General features: G+C 32.8%; 1 long non-coding RNA gene across 1 annotated transcript in view; it reads left to right on the forward strand.

The window, feature by feature from the left end:
- Positions 1 to 5,712, forward strand: part of LOC307176647 — a 43,750-nt gene extending 38,038 nt beyond the window's left edge. The window contains exon 3 of the long non-coding RNA XR_013824855.1: positions 4,137 to 5,712. This is a non-coding gene — a long non-coding RNA (uncharacterized lncRNA). The remainder of the gene's footprint in view (positions 1 to 4,136) is intronic.
- Positions 5,713 to 17,244: the final 11,532 nt, after the last annotated feature.

Raw genomic sequence — 17,244 nt, forward strand, 5'->3', positions numbered from 1 at the left:
TGAACATTTCAATAGATGCATGAAGATTTTTATCTTACTTACTTGAAAACTATATTCAACAGAGTTGATTTCCCTCAGAATCTTCCCATGGTTTTGAAATTCTCATAAGCATGCCAACTTTCATTTCATTCACATCTTATGTGGCATCATATTAAACAAATCTTAAGGTCCCCTGATATTACTCTACTTCCTATTTTCTCATTGTCTTCTACTGATGACAGATATTGGCTACAGAAACTGTGGTTGCATAATGTGGTTAGGACGCTGTCCATGGGCCTCTTTATTGTTTAGGCAAAATACGTACATGGGAGGTTTAGACAGTTCCATTATGGGCAGAATGGCTCAATCTTCATATTTGGGCACTTCATTCTCTTCCACAAAGCCCCGCAAGGCAAAAGTTTTTCTAATGTTTTAATTGGCTTACCATATAAAAATTAATTGTATCAACCTGTGAACTGAACTCTCAGCACCATATGTTGCTTTGGAAGATAGTCTCTGATAATTTTATTTATTACCCTCATTAAGTGATCCGATAAACTTCATACAATCATGATCTGTCATTGCAGATAACATTTATTATGAAAGTATACAGACAGAGGGTGTCCTCACATCATTTAAAGAGGCCGTGTTATGTTTCAAATTGATACATAAAACCATGAACTGTGTCACCTGGTGGCTGTCCACTGACCAACAAAATCTGTTCCCAAATTTGTTAATTTCTCCATTGCTGATGCCCTGAAGACTGTTTTTAGTTGCATCCACTTTTTGGCTCGTTTAATTTTATTTGTTCTCATGATTTCAAGGATCTTAATTGCCATCCTTAGATCATTGCCTTATTTGCTGGCACCTTTATTTTAAACGGTCCATATCTGAAGCTAGTGCTTTTTCTTTTACTTTACCCTGAAGCACTTCACTAACAGTGTTGCTGAAGCAGAAGCCACTAGGAATGAGCTAATATTCTATAAACTCTAGTGTGATAACAACCAGGGTCATACTCATGTGGTGAGCACCTATTGCTATGCGCTTACTCCAGATCAGGAAAAGTCGGTTTGGCAGACAAGACAAGAGCCCAAGTGGCTCATTGCTGGCAGTATTATTGCTGCTTACATACATTCCTGGCCTTCTTTCTTTGGTTTCTATGTTACCACATATGTCTCCTATTCCATACATGTTTTAACAGTATTTTTCATTGCCATCCTCCTTAAACCAATCTTGAAAATTTACAGTTTCTCTAGATTCAACCTTAGTGTCTCTTTATCTAGACAATCCTAACTATCCCATATCTTTAAATTCCATCTGTAATTCTCCAGTTGAAAAATATCAATGCTAAACAGGGAGATCAGCTCGGTGCTTTGTGACCACTTAGAGGGGTGAGATAGGGAGGGTGGGAGGGAGACGCAAGAGGGAGGGAATACGGGGATATATGTGTACGTATAGCCGATTCACTTTGTTATAGAGCAGAAACTAACACACCATTGTAAAGCAATTATACTCCAATAAAGATGTTAAACAAAAAGAAAAATATCAATGCTAATTCCAGTTATTTTTCTGATTCCAAATCAAGATGGCAACTAACACTTCATAGCTTCTTTTGGTATCTTGAAATCAATTCAGACCCAGTCTAAACTGAAGTTGTTTTTACCCAACTGAGTCCTTACTAAGAGTCCTCTATCTGTGAAAATGGCAGTGTTATAACCAGAGACACTTATGCCACCCTTATATCCAGTAAATCACCAATTTCTCTCAACTTTTTCCTTTTATCCATACATGTCTATATATTCCCATTACCACTAGTTCAAGCTTTCATCATATTTTTTCCTACATTATTGCAATAACCCTCAGACTTATTTCAATATATCCATCTTTCTCAATGTCAGTCAAGTTTTATAGAGCAGTCAATGTAATATTTTTTGGATAGTAAGACAAAATTACCAATTCTCTTCTTTATAATACTCTCTAACAGATTATTATTCTTAAGATAATTTTTAAAAAATCCTTAATATAGCCTAAAATTTCTGTGTTATCTGGCTCTGTCTATTCCTTAGGCATCATATCATTTCATTATAAAATCAGGGATACTCTAGCTGTTTTGAATTCCTGGTAAGCAGCAGACTCCCCCTGGATTCAATGCTTTTGCACTTATTATTTCCTCTACCTTGAATATTGCTCCATTTGTCCTTAACCCTAATACTAACCCTTACTCTTTATGGGTTCAGATTCAAAGTCACTTTGTCACCAATGTTTTCTCTGATATTTCCTGATACTATAAAAGGTCCATATTGTTTGCTCTTATTTCAAACTGTTTTCCCTCTTTTTGTTACCTATTAAATACCTATAATAAATTTTTTTAAATTATTGATTTCATACATCTACCCCCAATATACTTAAATTCTACCAAAAAAGCCAGCCTTATCAGTGTCAGTATATGACAATTTGTCAAGCAATGTTTAGAAAATGAATGAATAACTGGATTATTACTTTTGTAATAACAAGCATTTCTACTTTGATAGAATATTAATGTTACATAAAATTTTTACTCTAAGTTACATCTAGAGTGTTTATTTCTATTTGAAAGAGAATATTTAAATATCGGCAGTTAATCATAATAATATTTCTTGTTTGAATTGCTGATGTTATAATGATAGGATGTGATGAGTACCTACATCATCCCAGGTTCAGGGATTCCTAAATTGAAGTTTAAGTGTAGGGATTGGCGTTTGGCCTTCAGAGGCTTAGGCTAAAGCTGAATACAGATCATTTGGTCAAATTCTGAGACTGAAGCTGAACATCAGTGTTACAGTCCTTAATAAAAGTTACTACTATGCATTGTTATATAAGTGGAATGTCGATTAGTGTTGATAAGGAAGAATTAGGTTTTAGCTCAACTTTTTATGTTTGTTTGAATGTTTTATGATGTAATGTCAGTGTCATTAAAGTGAAAAAATATTATGCTGAACAAAAAAGATTCTAGCAGAGTTTTATTAAAAAGGACTGAAATGTAAAAAATTAATGAATGAATTATTTTGTCTATTTCTTACAATTCTATATCAGATCTCAGTGAGGGCAATATAAAATCATACTTTGGCTGAGATTATTTATACAAATTTTTTACTGTAATTTCTACAATAATTTTATATACTACTTTGTATAATTAGGAATGACATGGAGATCACTCATTAGCAAATCCTTATTTTTTTATTCTCATAGTGAAAGTTCAGATGTGAAAATAGATCACAAATTCAATTCGATTTTGAAAAACACAATCAAAGAATCTAGTTGATCTTTGATTTGTTGGGAATCAGTTTCTGTTTCTACTGGTATAAACTCCATGAGAATGGAGATTCTTTTTTCATATTCCCAGCACTTAGAATGGAGGATAGCATATGGTAAATACTGAATGAAAAGTTACTGAACAAATTACATGAATGTATTAATCATTAAAACATTTTAAATAAAGTATATTTAATATGGAATAGAGAAAATATACTTAGCATTTAGAGAGAAGTAGTAATTTGGCATAAGATTTCTCTCTGCCAGCCCTTTTATTTAATTGCCCAGAGTTGACTTTTCTCCAGTACATTTGAGCGATTATTATTTTTTTAATTATTTATAATTTTAAATGAAACATAAATAACAAACTACTTGTAAATATTCGAAATTGTCATTGTTAAATTATTGCTATGCAAATACCAGGGAAGAAAACCTGTGCAAATATCCACCTTTAGCTTCATATGTCAACAAGTACACATACACACTTCTAAAATACTATTACAATGTTAATGATGGAAAGTTTTACTTACAAAGTTTTTATTGTTCTATAGGAGAATTTTGAAACCTTTAAATCATTGATCACTGAGAACATTACCATGTAGCTTCAGTATGATTGCATAGAACACAGATACTAAGTTCAGAATACTTTTCATGCAAGGAGAAAAAGAAAAATCAGAGTTTTTAATAAAAACTTTAAAGTGCAATAAATTAAAAAATATACTTTTAGTCACAATTAAAAATATGTACATGTAACATTACTTTTATTTCAATTTTATTTATTGATGATTAATGAAATTAAATCCTTTTTTCTCACTGTGATTTCCTCTTACCTGTCTTTAACTGCTACTTTCCTTTCAATCTTACAGTGGAGGATAATTGAAATTATGTCTATGACTTGGAAACTGACCAGTATTCTGAAATGTGAGTTACCTTCTTAGTTTTAATTATCATCTTTTTGTATACGTAATGTATTACTTTGAATACTATAAAGCAGTGGCATAATGGAAAGGAGACATATTACCAAACTGACACAGTCTTCAAACCCCCAGGCATCGTCATTCATAAACTTTGAATGACAATGAGATAAGCCTATTTTCCTTTATAAAATGTAAAAACTGCATTAAAAAAAAAATTAAAGCGCCTCTAGCCAATTAGTTGTGTGCCTTTAACCCTTAGTATCATAATGGAACTGGAAAGAGAGCTTGTAGTAGTGTTTGGATGTCTCTGTAACTCCCCCCACTCATTTTTCTTAGTCCTCTCTCCATGTAAGTTTTATTCTACGAATATTTAAACAATAACTAAGGACAATTCTGTAGAATGTCCGTTTAAAAATAAAAATCACTTGCTTCTTAGCTGTTCCCTACTCACTTTGGAATAACTTCTGTTCTAATGACTGGAGAAATTTCTCTCAGTCTCCTAAATACTTTATCTGGTTCTAAAATCTCCAAGTTGAATAAGAAGACATTTTGGTCCAGCTACCAAATAGATATAAAAATATTCATTATAAAATTTATCCCTACTCCCTTTGTAATCAGGGAAGGAATATTGGAAGCTTGTATAAATAAGATGGTTAAATCTTGGGATTTGTGAGGAGGAACTTGTGGACTCAGGTACAGGCTTATGAGAGATAAATATATATTGTCCCTGTTAGTACTTTCCAGTCCATATTAATTGATATTTATGCATGCTCAAATATTAGGTTGTTGTTTCTGGAATGTGTATGTATACCTTTAAAAAAGAAGGTAATTTACTTGAGAGTAACTGAGATGATATCTAATTATATTCCTGTCCAGCTTGAATGTTAAAATGTCATAATTATTTTTAAGATAAAAGAAAATTGAGAGAGTCATTACCATTTTGAAATAAGACCAGGACATAGATTTATAGCAGAGAAGAAAACCATGAAGTAGATGCAATCAATAGATGTCAAGCACAAGAGAGATTCTTGTGACACTTTAAGAAAATTAGTGACTTTTAGCTATAGACAAAAGGACTTATAAATGTAATCTAAAAGGTTTCTCATTTAATTGACAAAGAAAATCTAAAAGCCTGGAGTGAAATGAGTATTAGATCATGAATTGCAAAATGCCACAAGCTATCTTAAAAAAAATTTCTAATTCGTAAATATATCCTTCGTTAAACTGAAATCGAGTGCCTCTCCTAAAATATATTAGAGTTGTTTTAAAAACTTTCTTCAATAATAATTTATTCTATATAAATGTCAGAAAATGTCAGAAAATGATCACCTGTTCAATTCATGAGTATTTATCCTCATTATTACATACTTCAATTAAAGTATAAATACTAACTTACTGTTTTTTCCTCATTTTAAGCCTATTTAAATTTACCTACATTACACCAATTCTTTTAATCTTCAACTTTGCTCTCAAGTTATTAATTTCTAGTCTGGAAAGCTATAAGGTAACCATAAGATTAATACAAACTATTGAATATTAATTATTTTACCCTTTCTGTCTGAGCTTCAATCTCCTAATTTGGAAAACAAAATGAGACAGCAAAAAAAAGCAAAAATGATAAATGTCCACCTCACCTAAACAAAGGCATGTGTCCCAAGTTAGACAATAATTTAATACTCTAAAATTTTAAATAATTAACAGAGTGAAGCCAGGGCCAAGAGGAAAATTATTGAAGATTATGTCTATATTACACTCTATCATCTATCTATCCATCTATCATCTATCTACCTATTTAGCCATCTATCTATCTATCTATCATCTATGAGGGAACAGTTCCTGTTACCTAAAACAGAAGCTGCACTAGATTCTGAACTATTTCTAAGACTTATCCTCAGTTCCCAGGAAATGTACGCACTGCCTGGTAACTCACAAAAAGTTGTTTTTTGCTTAATCATGCATAGTTGGTTTTTGGTGCTTATAACTGAAGAACTCCAGTTAATAATTTTGGAAAAATTTGCCTTATTCATTGACTTGTTAATTTACTATATACTTATTGTGCTCTTTTTGTAAGCTGGATTATTCCAAGATGTTTGAACTATGGCATGGACAAATCATTTTAAACAAAGATAAATGGGTATTTTTTAACATTTAGATAGGAATCTCAGAGCCTTGCATACAGTTTTTTGTCTATATAGCTTTACAAATAAGCCTATTTAATTAAAAAAATAATTGATTGTATGTTCTGACTGTGGGAAATCTATTTACATCTTGAAAATGTTGAAGATAATAGAATAAACCTTGATTCACTTTCCCTAAACAAAGAGGTGATAATGTTCAAGACAAGGTCTTAGCTATTATTCTAGTGTTGGGTTTTAAAATTACTATGAAGGCAGAGTTGTTATTGATTTAGTTCTAGATGCAAATGAGAATTCTATACCAACATATAATTTGAAAAGCGGAATATGACTTTTATAAAAACTGCATTCTTATGAAGTTGACAGATCTACAATTTGGCTGAAAAATCTCCATTTTCAATCCTTCAACTATATAACTTTTACAATATAAAATAAAACAATAAATGCAATTTCAAGCCTCTCAAATATTATTACTACTGTGTTTCATGTTTTTGATTTTCATAGATGAAGTCACCCTTTAACAGTACTGATGGCATTTTTAAATGTGGAGAAATAAAAATTTACCATATTGCATTTTGTCCTATATAAGTCCATATATTTTATATTTTCTTTTAATTACTTTAATTAAAGCTATAGAAAATATCTGTATTACCATGTAGTTGTATAGTGGTCAGTATTACACTCTAACAATATGTGCAATGTTCTATAATAGTGGTAAGTATTTTAATTGGTTTAGACATAATTTATTCTAGATCTATGATGTTTCTCATCATTTCATTCTGTCAACTTTTATAATTATACCTGAATTTTAAACATAGCATTTAAAATCTGTATTTTTGTTCTCTCCTAAAGTAGCAATTTCATGCAAAATTGCTTTGTTTATGAGAACACAGCATATGCTTAGTTTTCTCCCAGGATGTTCTATAAATCTGATGAAGTTGGGAAGTAAAATTCCATTAGTACCACTACTCTAATTATAGTATTTATACTAACTTGTTTTGAACATATCAGATGATTAAACATATTTTTTCATATTATTTTATAATGATAAAATAGTAACTTTTGTTCTAGAATATTAATTGCAGCCAAAAAATGTTGAAAAAAGTTAGATGAAACCTTGGGTTCCTATTTTATTGCTATCCTTAGTTAACATAATGTCTTGATTGTAATTTTGTCCTGGATCCAGGGGTGCCAGAAGTAGAAACATGTTCTTCCCCTGGATTTTCAGCTACATCAAACAGTAAATTGTCATTTTCCTTAAGTCAGTTTTAGTTTTAGTCTGCCAATTGTAATCATTTTATTATTAAATAACATATCCATGTATAACCTTGACAGTCCTTATGGAAACTGAAATCCTGCTCTGTCAGTTAAGTGACATCTTTTAGTTTCTCTTATTTTGTGATCCTTACACTTACTTGCTAGCAAATCATCATATTCTGTGCTGTCTCTCCTACTGTAAATACTAAACTATAGAGAAGAGCCCCCAATAACTTTTTTAATGACATCAGTGCCCCCTCAACTTCTTATAGCCTTGGTGTTTGGAGGATCGTCTAGATCTTCCAGTGAAACATAATCTCTGGTGGGTCTTCTAGTCATTAATAACATTACTATATCCATTTGAGTAAGCACATATTTCTCTGTCATAGAGCCTATTCTTCCCTCTGTGGCAATTTAGGCATTTCAACTTCCCTAAGTTTAGTTTATTACTCTTTCCATGTTTCCAATTGCCTTCTCTTGTTCTCATCAGGTGCTGAATGCTGTAACTTGGGAAAATTGTCTCAAGTCAACAAATATTTCCTTAACCATTTTTATCTTTCAGCACTTTTGTTAAAAATCCTCAGAATCTTGTCTCATGGGTATGGGTTCAGCTTCTTCCACTCCATGCTGGCTAGAGCTTGCAGGTGATTTTCAGCCTTGAAGAAGAGTATTTTCATTATTAGTTTTATGTGTAAATTTTGAATGTGAGAATGGGCAACAGCTCCCAGCAAAATAACTTAAGAATAATGATAGCGCATCACTAGTGCAATTAATTTACTGCACATTTTCCTGTAGTGTGAATGGTGAAAATGCAAAAGATGGATATCAAGTAATTAACAATTCAAGTATTTCATTTTTATTATTTATTGGTAGTTTAATACAGATGGCAATAAATCTCATAAATGAGGTTTAAAGAAAAGCACAGAACAAATATTCTAAAATGTACTGAGGCTTCCTGTATATATATATATATATATATATATATATATATATATATATATATAAAAGAAAATTATAGTTATCACTTTCAAATAAAACTGCATTTATAATATCATATTAATATTAATAGATATATATTTTTGAAGTATTAATAGCTGATATAATAGCATGTTTTGTGTATTTGTGGGAAAACAATGTTAAAAAAATTTGCAAGAAGTACTAGGTAGATTATTTTGAGACTTTTGTGAATTTAATTTTAACCAAATGTCTCAAAAGAAAAATATTATGTAAAAATCTGAAAAAAAACCCAACACATTCTTTGTTAAAATAAAAGTTAAATTTTGAGCATTATGTTTAAATAAATTTTGCTACAATTTTCTCAATCCCTGTTTAGCTTTGGATGAGTTGATCTTTCTGGGAAATGGAGTTATTAAAACCAAATATTAGCATAGCATGTCTAGATTCCTTAACATACGTTATTTTACTTAGTTACCTAAATGCATATGATCTTATTTGGGACTCATTAAGAACAACATACTGAGTAGACATGTCATTATCATTCTACAACTTTTAAAGACAAAGATTTCAGATTAAGTAATTGATGCAAAATTACCAATTTAATAAATTGTAATGTCATAGATCAAACTTAAGACTTCCAAATTCATGTGCAATTCATCTTTTGATAAACTATTGGGTGTCTTTATAAGCTCTAACTTACTGCAATCAGAATACTTGTAAGTATTAAAAATAGATTGTTTTAATCCTAAAATTATAAATAGATTTTTATGTGGATAACTTAGATGCATTGACACATTTTGTCATAGAGTAAATATTAACTGATATTTTTTATTAACATTCTTATGGACTTTTTCAGGAGTCATGTCATAAATATTAACCCAAACAATAGCATAACATAATTAACAAATCTTAATGGTTTTAGTTATATATCATGTGTAGTTCTGAAATAAATCCTAAAATAAGTGGATCTGTTCCCTATTAAAAAACTTTCCCAACAATTTTTTTTTAAACCTAGCTCTTCTTCTTTTTTTTTTTAAACAAACCCTTAAAAAAATTAATTAATTAATGTTTTTATCTTTGGCTGCGTTGGGTCTTCGTCGCTGCGCAGGGCATTCTCTAGTTGCAGCAAGCAGGGGTTAGTCTTCGTTGAGATGTATGGGCTTCTCATTGTGGTAGTTTCTCTTGTTGAGGAGCATGGGCTTTAGATGTGTGGGCTTCAGTAGTTGTGGCTCGTGGGCTCCAGAGCACAGGCATAGTAGTTGTGGTGCATGGGCTAAGTTGCTCCACAGCACGTGGGATCTTCCTGGACCAGGGCTCGAACCAGTGTCCCCTGCATTGCCAGGCATATTCTTAACCACTGTGCCACCAGGGAAGTCCCTAGCTCTTCTTTTTTACTACCATATTAGAAGGCAAATTCTTCTTTTTCTCTTTCTTTATTCTGTCTTTCAGTGTGTTTGTTTGTGTGTGGAGTGTGTTTGTGCAATTTATATTCCAAGGTTGATCAGCATATTGTAAAAATATATACTAATCTGATGTCACTTAAGCAATATGAAAATAATAAGGAAAAGTTTATAATAAAAAAATTGTCTTCACTATTCTTCCAGCATTAAAATTAAACAAGATGGGTCTTATGACTGCTTTCTTGTAACAAGGTACAACTTCACTCATCTAGTTTACATTTCATGTAATTGAATTGAGAGACTGAATATACAAACAGACAATAGCTAGATGATATGTAAAAATAAAACTTTGACCCACAGCCTACAGCAAATTGCTCAAGAAACCAGCCCTCTACAATAAACAACCCAGGAAGCCAACCTGCTGTCATTTGGACATGAAGGAAGCCAGATTGCTATCTCTAGTGACAATTCAGAAAGCTAAACAGTAACTTCTCTAAGATTTGGGCCAAAATGGCCAGGGCTTATTCATAACTAACAACTTCCTAATTTTGTCCCCACTTCTTACTGAAAGCAACCAGAGAAAGCCAAATATGCACCCCTGACCAATCACATAGGATTCCCTACTTCTAGTTATACAACTACAGCTTTCACATGCCAACACCTTTAAATGAGGACATATTTGAAGCCTATCCTTTTTACCACTGAGAAGCTCTCCCACTCTTCTTCCTGTCTTTGAATCACTGCAACAAGCATATGATGGTGGTTGACTCTCTTATAAGTTCTAAATAAATAGCCTTTGCTTTGTTATTTTGTTAGTCTTTTATTTCTGTAGAATCTTCTTAAAATAGAGATTGCCACTCTTTCTTCAGAACATTTTAAACTTTCACCTTTATTTACAGTATTCAAAAGGCATATTTTTTTTGTACTGACAGCTTCTTCCCCAATTTCTTCTAAGTAATATGTAAGTTGGCATGCTGCATTTCTTCTTTTATGCCTGTACTCTTGAGACTTAATTTCAGAGGCTTCTCCAAGTTTTAAGGACAACCTGCCATTTTCATACTAGATTATGTAAAAGAAATAAAGGCCTCTGTCTCCCAAGGACCCCAGAGTGTATATGTCCTTTGCATGACTCTAAAATTGAATATCCAATAGGAATGCAGAGCCTAGGATCCGAGGTTTGGAATTTCATCTCCTCCCTTTACTGGTTGTACTGCATTGTGCTAGTTGCTTAACTTTCTGTGGTTTCAACTTCCACATTTATTTGATTTGTTGTGAAGATTAAATGGGTTAGCTTACTTGAAGCAATTTAAACAACGTCTGTCACACACTAATGTTGTTACTGAACAAAACTTGGGTTCGCTTGTCTAAAGTGCAGCAAAGCCCATCTACTGAGATCAGATTGTGGTGAAGGAAAGTACAGCATTTATTGCAAGACTCATGCTCAAAATACCCAAACTCCCAGATGACTTTCCAGGAAGGGTTTATAAAGGCAAGGTGAGGGAGAGGGTCAAAGAGTACCTGATGACCCCATGTACATCCTTCTGTTTGGTTGTTGGTGAGGTAACAGGGTGGTGTTTCAGGAATCTTAATTATCAATTTTCTAGTTCCAAACAGTCTAGAATCTACAAGCTAGTGGTCAGCATTCGATTAATTTATTCCATCTAGTGGGGGTTTTAGTATCTTCAAAACAACTCAAGGATTTGATTCAGGGTATTATCTATAGCCCTTGAGGAGGAACTAAAGGTCCTAGACTTTGTTTTATAGCTAAACTATTATTATTTTGTCTTGAATGATGGGTTTCCTTTGTTTCTGCATTTTCTCACTTCTCTGATTAATTTTGCTTTTTGGAACTCAGGGAAGGTCTAAGCTAAAGCTTTTCTACAAACAAGAGGCAGGAGGGGGACACAGGAAGGTCCGGCAGGGTCTTGCTCAGTTTCAATGTTAGAGGAAAAGAGACAGAAAAAAGAGCAACCATCATCTCATAACTTCATTTTCCCTCGTGACTTAATTTTCTTTCTTTTAAGAATGAACAGTTATGTTAGATTCACCAGGACAGTACCACATAAACATGCCTCAAATTATGCCATGATCTTAATTTAAGAAAATTTCCATTAAAAATACATTTTCTTTAGGACACATGAAAGGTGTTAATCTTTTAAATGGCCCATAATTGAAATAATAATATCTAAGGCTTCAAGTAGAATGGTAACTTTAGGCAATGTAAATATTTTAAAAGTGAGAAAATTAAGGCTCAAATAAATTATGTAAAATGCCTAATATCTTGTTATAGTATCTTCAGTCTCTATTACTTTCCCATCATTTGAAAGAGCTACAAAACAAGGGAAGGTACTTACTGTTTGAATATTCTGACTTTTTTTTGTTGTTGTTTTGTTTATTTTTGGCTGTGTTGGGTCTTCATTTCTGTGCGAGGGCTTTCTCTAGTTGTGGCAAGCGGGGGCCACTCTTCATCGCGGTGTGCGGGCTTCTCACTGTCGCGGTCTCTCTTATTGTGGAGCACAGGCTCCAGACGCACAGGCTCAGTAGTTGTGGCTCACGGGCCTAGTTGCTCCGCGGAATGTGGGATCTTCCCAGACCAGGGCTCGAACCCGTGTCCCCTGCATTAGCAGGCAGATTCTCAACCACTGCGCCACCAGGGAAGCCCTCTGACATTTTTAAAGCATTAAGAGAATGTTAAGCAAACAAGCATATTTTAATATTATTCATTTAATATAGTATTTTCTTAAAATAAATTCTAAAGTAAGGTCAGAATTTTAAAAGAATAAAACAAAAGCCCATAATTTTGTAAAATTTAACTTTTATTTTGTAATGTTCACCAAGTATAGTGTTAAAATGTAAACTGAAGCATATTAAAATTTTAAGTTTCTTTGAGCAAAAATCCATTTGACTAGGGCAATACCAAACCGGAAGTTGTAAGGAGTACTCCACCCAAAGGAACTAAAGAGAGAGATATTTGTAGGAAAAAAATGATGCAGAAGAAGGAAATGATTGGTTGGCTACAGCTTAAAGCCCATTTGGTTTTGGGGGACTGGTAGCTTTTTTTTTTTTAACATCTTTATTGGGGTATAATTGCTTTACAATGGTGTGTTACTTTCTGCTTTATAACAAAGTGAATCAGTTATACATATACATATGTTCCCATATCTCTTCCCTCTTGCATCTCCCTCCCTCCCACCCTCCCTATACCACCCCTCCAGGTGGTCACAAAGCACCAAGCTGATCTCCCTGTGCTATGCGGCTGCTTCCCACTAGCTATCTACCTTATGTTTGGTAGTGTATATATGTCCATGCCTCTCTCTCGCTTTGTCACAGCTCACCCTTCCCCCTCCCCATATCCTCAAGTCCGTTCTCTAGTAGGTCTGTGTCTTTATTTCTGTCTTACCCCTAGGTTCTTCGTGACATTTTTTTTTCTTAAATTCCATATATATGTGTTAGCGTACAGTATTTGTCTTTCTCTTTCTGACTTACTTCACTCTGTATGACAGACTCTAGGTCTATCCACCTCATTACAAATAGCTCAATTTCGTTTCTTTTTATGGCTGAGTAATATTCCATTGTATATATATGCCACATCTTCTTTATCCATTCATCCGATGATGGGCACTTAGGTTGTTTCCATCTCCAGGCTACTGTAAATAGAGCTGCAATGAACATTTTGATACATGACTCTTTTTGAATTATGGTTTTCTCAGGGTATATGCCCAGTAGTGGGATTGCTGGGTCATATGGTAGTTCTATTTGTAGTTTTTTAAGGAATCTCCATACTGTTCTCCATAGTGGCTGTACCAATTCACATTCCCACCAGCAGTGCAAGAGTGTTCCCTTTTCTCCACACCCTCTCCAGCGTTTATTGTTTCTAGATTTTTTGATGATGGCCATTCTGACTGGTGTGAGATGATATCTCATTGTAGTTTTGATTTGCATTTCTCTAATGATTAATGATGTTGAGCATTCTTTCATGTGTTTGTTGGCAGTCTGTATATCTTCTTTGGAGAAATGTCGATTTAGGTCTTCTGCCCATTTTTGGATTGGTTTGTTTTTCTTTTGTTATTGAGCTGCACGAGCTGCTTGTAAATTTTGTAATTTGTAATCCTTTGTCAGTTGCTTCATTTGCAAATATTTTCTCCCATTCTGAGGGTTGTCTTTTGGTCTTGTTTATGGTTTCCTTTGCTGTGCAAAAGCTTTGAAGTTTCATTAGGTCCCATTTGTTTATTTTTGTTTTTATTTCCATTTCTCTAGGAGGTGGGTCAAAAAGGATCTTGACTGGTAGCTTTTAGGTTTTGGATTGCTTACATAGACTGACAGGGCATCAGAGCCACTTCAGTCTACTGGCCCCCTTACTATTTAATTTATCAATAGGAAAGAATAATCCTAATTTAAAGTGACTATTCTTTATAAATCAAAAGTATTTAAGCATATATTTACATTTAGAAAGTATTATGTGATCTAAATTGACCTAATTAGTGGAGAAGTAAAGAGTTGCTAAAGTTGACACTTAAAAATAATAAAAGGTTTGAAAGCAAGACCATGTCTTCTTGAGAGAGTAATATTCATAAACTTCAAGTAAAGTTCAAAGTATAATCAGAATTCCAGATGAAATAAAGGCATCAATCAAAGTAAATATTAGGAATCCATGACTAGAGATGGTAATAGAAAATATAATTGAATGTCACAAAGAAATATAAGGAAATATGAAGCAGAGGCAGAAGATTTTGAGAAAGACAATAGATAAAAATGAAATTCTGGAATTTTACTTTCAAGTTTACTTAGGGAAATTGGTTAGCAATTTTTGGCAGTGTTTCTCGGAAAGTTGGACCAGAATTAGCATGACCAGAACACCAGTGACATGTAAATGTGTATAGAGACATACTTTCAAAAGCCAGCAGGAAATCTAAGGTTATGAATTCTACTTATAAAGATAATTTGATTTTCTACTCTATCTCATAGGATATGAAATGCTTTTTGATAAAAGTTTCTTTCCTAGGTTCAGGTGCAATATCACACAACTGCAGTAGAAACAAAAAAAAAAAATCCTCGTTTGAGATCCAAGGAATTTCAGACAATATATGAACTTAGGATAATAGCTAAAGTATATGGGTTATGCTAGGGACTCAATGTTTATTTGTTGTTTTGATGATGTATAAATATGCTGGATTTTGTTAATAAACATAAAATATAATGACAACTAATTAATATTTGAATTAGTACACCATCTTCAATAATTATTGGCTATGTATTACTTACCCTGATACCTCTCATTGTTCAGATATAATATTTTAATGTTTTTAGAGAAGTTATCCATTTTTAATAAAAATACAAATAAATACATATACTAGTTGAAATAAGCACTTGTTTCATTTATAAATATATCATTTAATGGAATTCCTCAGGTCATGTAATTCCAGAACTTTATGAAACTTTAAATTTCTCGTATTAAGAATTATGAAAGGAGCAAACTGTGGTGCTGTAAGGACAAAGAACAAGCTAAACTCAAAGGGCCAATATTGCCGGAACAGAGTTACAAGACTCTTATCACTCTGTCACATTGTGACCATTACAATGTCCCAGAGCCCTCCCAAGCAGCATGCTCTGTCCCTTTCCTGTCCCATATAAGGAAAGGTATTTGTCCCATTCTTCTCACGCTCTGCACACTGGAAGTATACATACTCTGCCCAATCAGCAGATGACTCGCAGATTCCTTTGTTCCCTGGCTATAAAACCAAACCAGTAACCCTTGCTCGAGGTCATCTCTCCCTGGCTATCAGGAATTCAGCTGTTCTAGCAGTGACCCTTCCTTTTAATAAGCTCTATCTTTTTTTCATTCTGCTTTGTGTCTGGAAATTCTTTTCCAACCGACGTTCGGACCACATTCATTGGAGGTTATAGTGCATAGTTTCCTTTTCTTGTAACATCTTTTCTGGTTTTGGTATTAGATTAATGCTGACCTCGTGGAATGAGTTAGGAAATATTCTGTTTCTATCCTCTGAAAAAGATTGTAGAGAATTGGTAAAATTTCTTCCTTAAATGTTTTGGAAGATTCACCAGTGATGCATCTGGGCATAGTGCTTTCTGTAGTGGAAGTTTATTCTTGATTATTTCTCTTTAATAGATAAGGAGCTATTCATATTTTTATTCTTGTGTGAGTTTTGACAGGTTGTGTCTTTCATTGAATTGATCATTTCATCTAGATTATCAAATTTGTGAGCACAGCCTCATTCATAGTATTCCTTTATTATCCTTTTGATTTCCATTGGATCTTTGGTGATGATCCCCTTTCATTTCTGCTATTAGTAATTTGTGTCCTCTCTCTTTTTTCTTATTTGGCCTGACTAGAACCTAATTGATTTCATTAATCCTTTTCAAGAACTATCTTTTGGTTTTGTTGATTTCCTTTCAAATTGATTTTCATTGATTTTCAGTTTCAATTTCATTATTTTTTATCTGTCAAATGATGAGAGATTAAAATGCTTACATAGGTGAAAGTAAATGGACACTACCTTAGCTTGCTGAAATTAATCTTTCTTGATTTTAATGGAAATTTGTCAATAGCTATCAAAGTATAGGTGAAGGAGGAAAACCCCTAACTTGAAAACATAGGTTTGTAATTCAAAATTCAAAACATAAGGTTAAGTAATTATGACTATATTTTAGTGAAATATGAGCTATACAATATTATTTTATTATTAATTTCAATGGATAAATGACAATAAAATTATTTAGTGCTGTAAAAATTGCAGTGTTATATGTATGATATCATTCACATAACAACATTTTATTGTAAGAAAATAAGTCCAAATGGCTAATTGGCAGCATTTACTTTCGGCATACATTACTTTCCTTGAATATTATCCTAGTTTTGTTTTAAGGTGCATAAATTAAATTTATAATTAAGAAAAATATGATTGCTTTTATTAAAAAAACAACGAAAGTAGTTCAGATGCTGAGCGGGAAGTAGTTAAGAAATCAACATCATTGACATTCACTGACTCTGATAATAATAATGGATCTAGAAAGAAATACAGAAAATTTTATGCAGAGATTGTCTTCGGCTAATGTGATTAAATAAATTTACTATTTTTTATTTTATTTAATTTTCCTTTCTCTGGAATTGTGTACTTTTCACTTAAAGTGATGTCTCTTAAACTTTTTGTTCCAGCACATGTAATGGTGTGAGTACAAACCTGATATCTGACTACCTTGGCATAGATCCCAAGTCAGCCACTCATTAATTATACAACCTTAGCAGATTATCTACCCTCTATAAACCATTATTTTCTTATCTATAAGCAG

This window comes from Stenella coeruleoalba, assembly GCF_951394435.1.
Source record: "Stenella coeruleoalba genome assembly, chromosome: 18".
Lineage (NCBI taxonomy): Eukaryota > Metazoa > Chordata > Mammalia > Artiodactyla > Delphinidae > Stenella > Stenella coeruleoalba.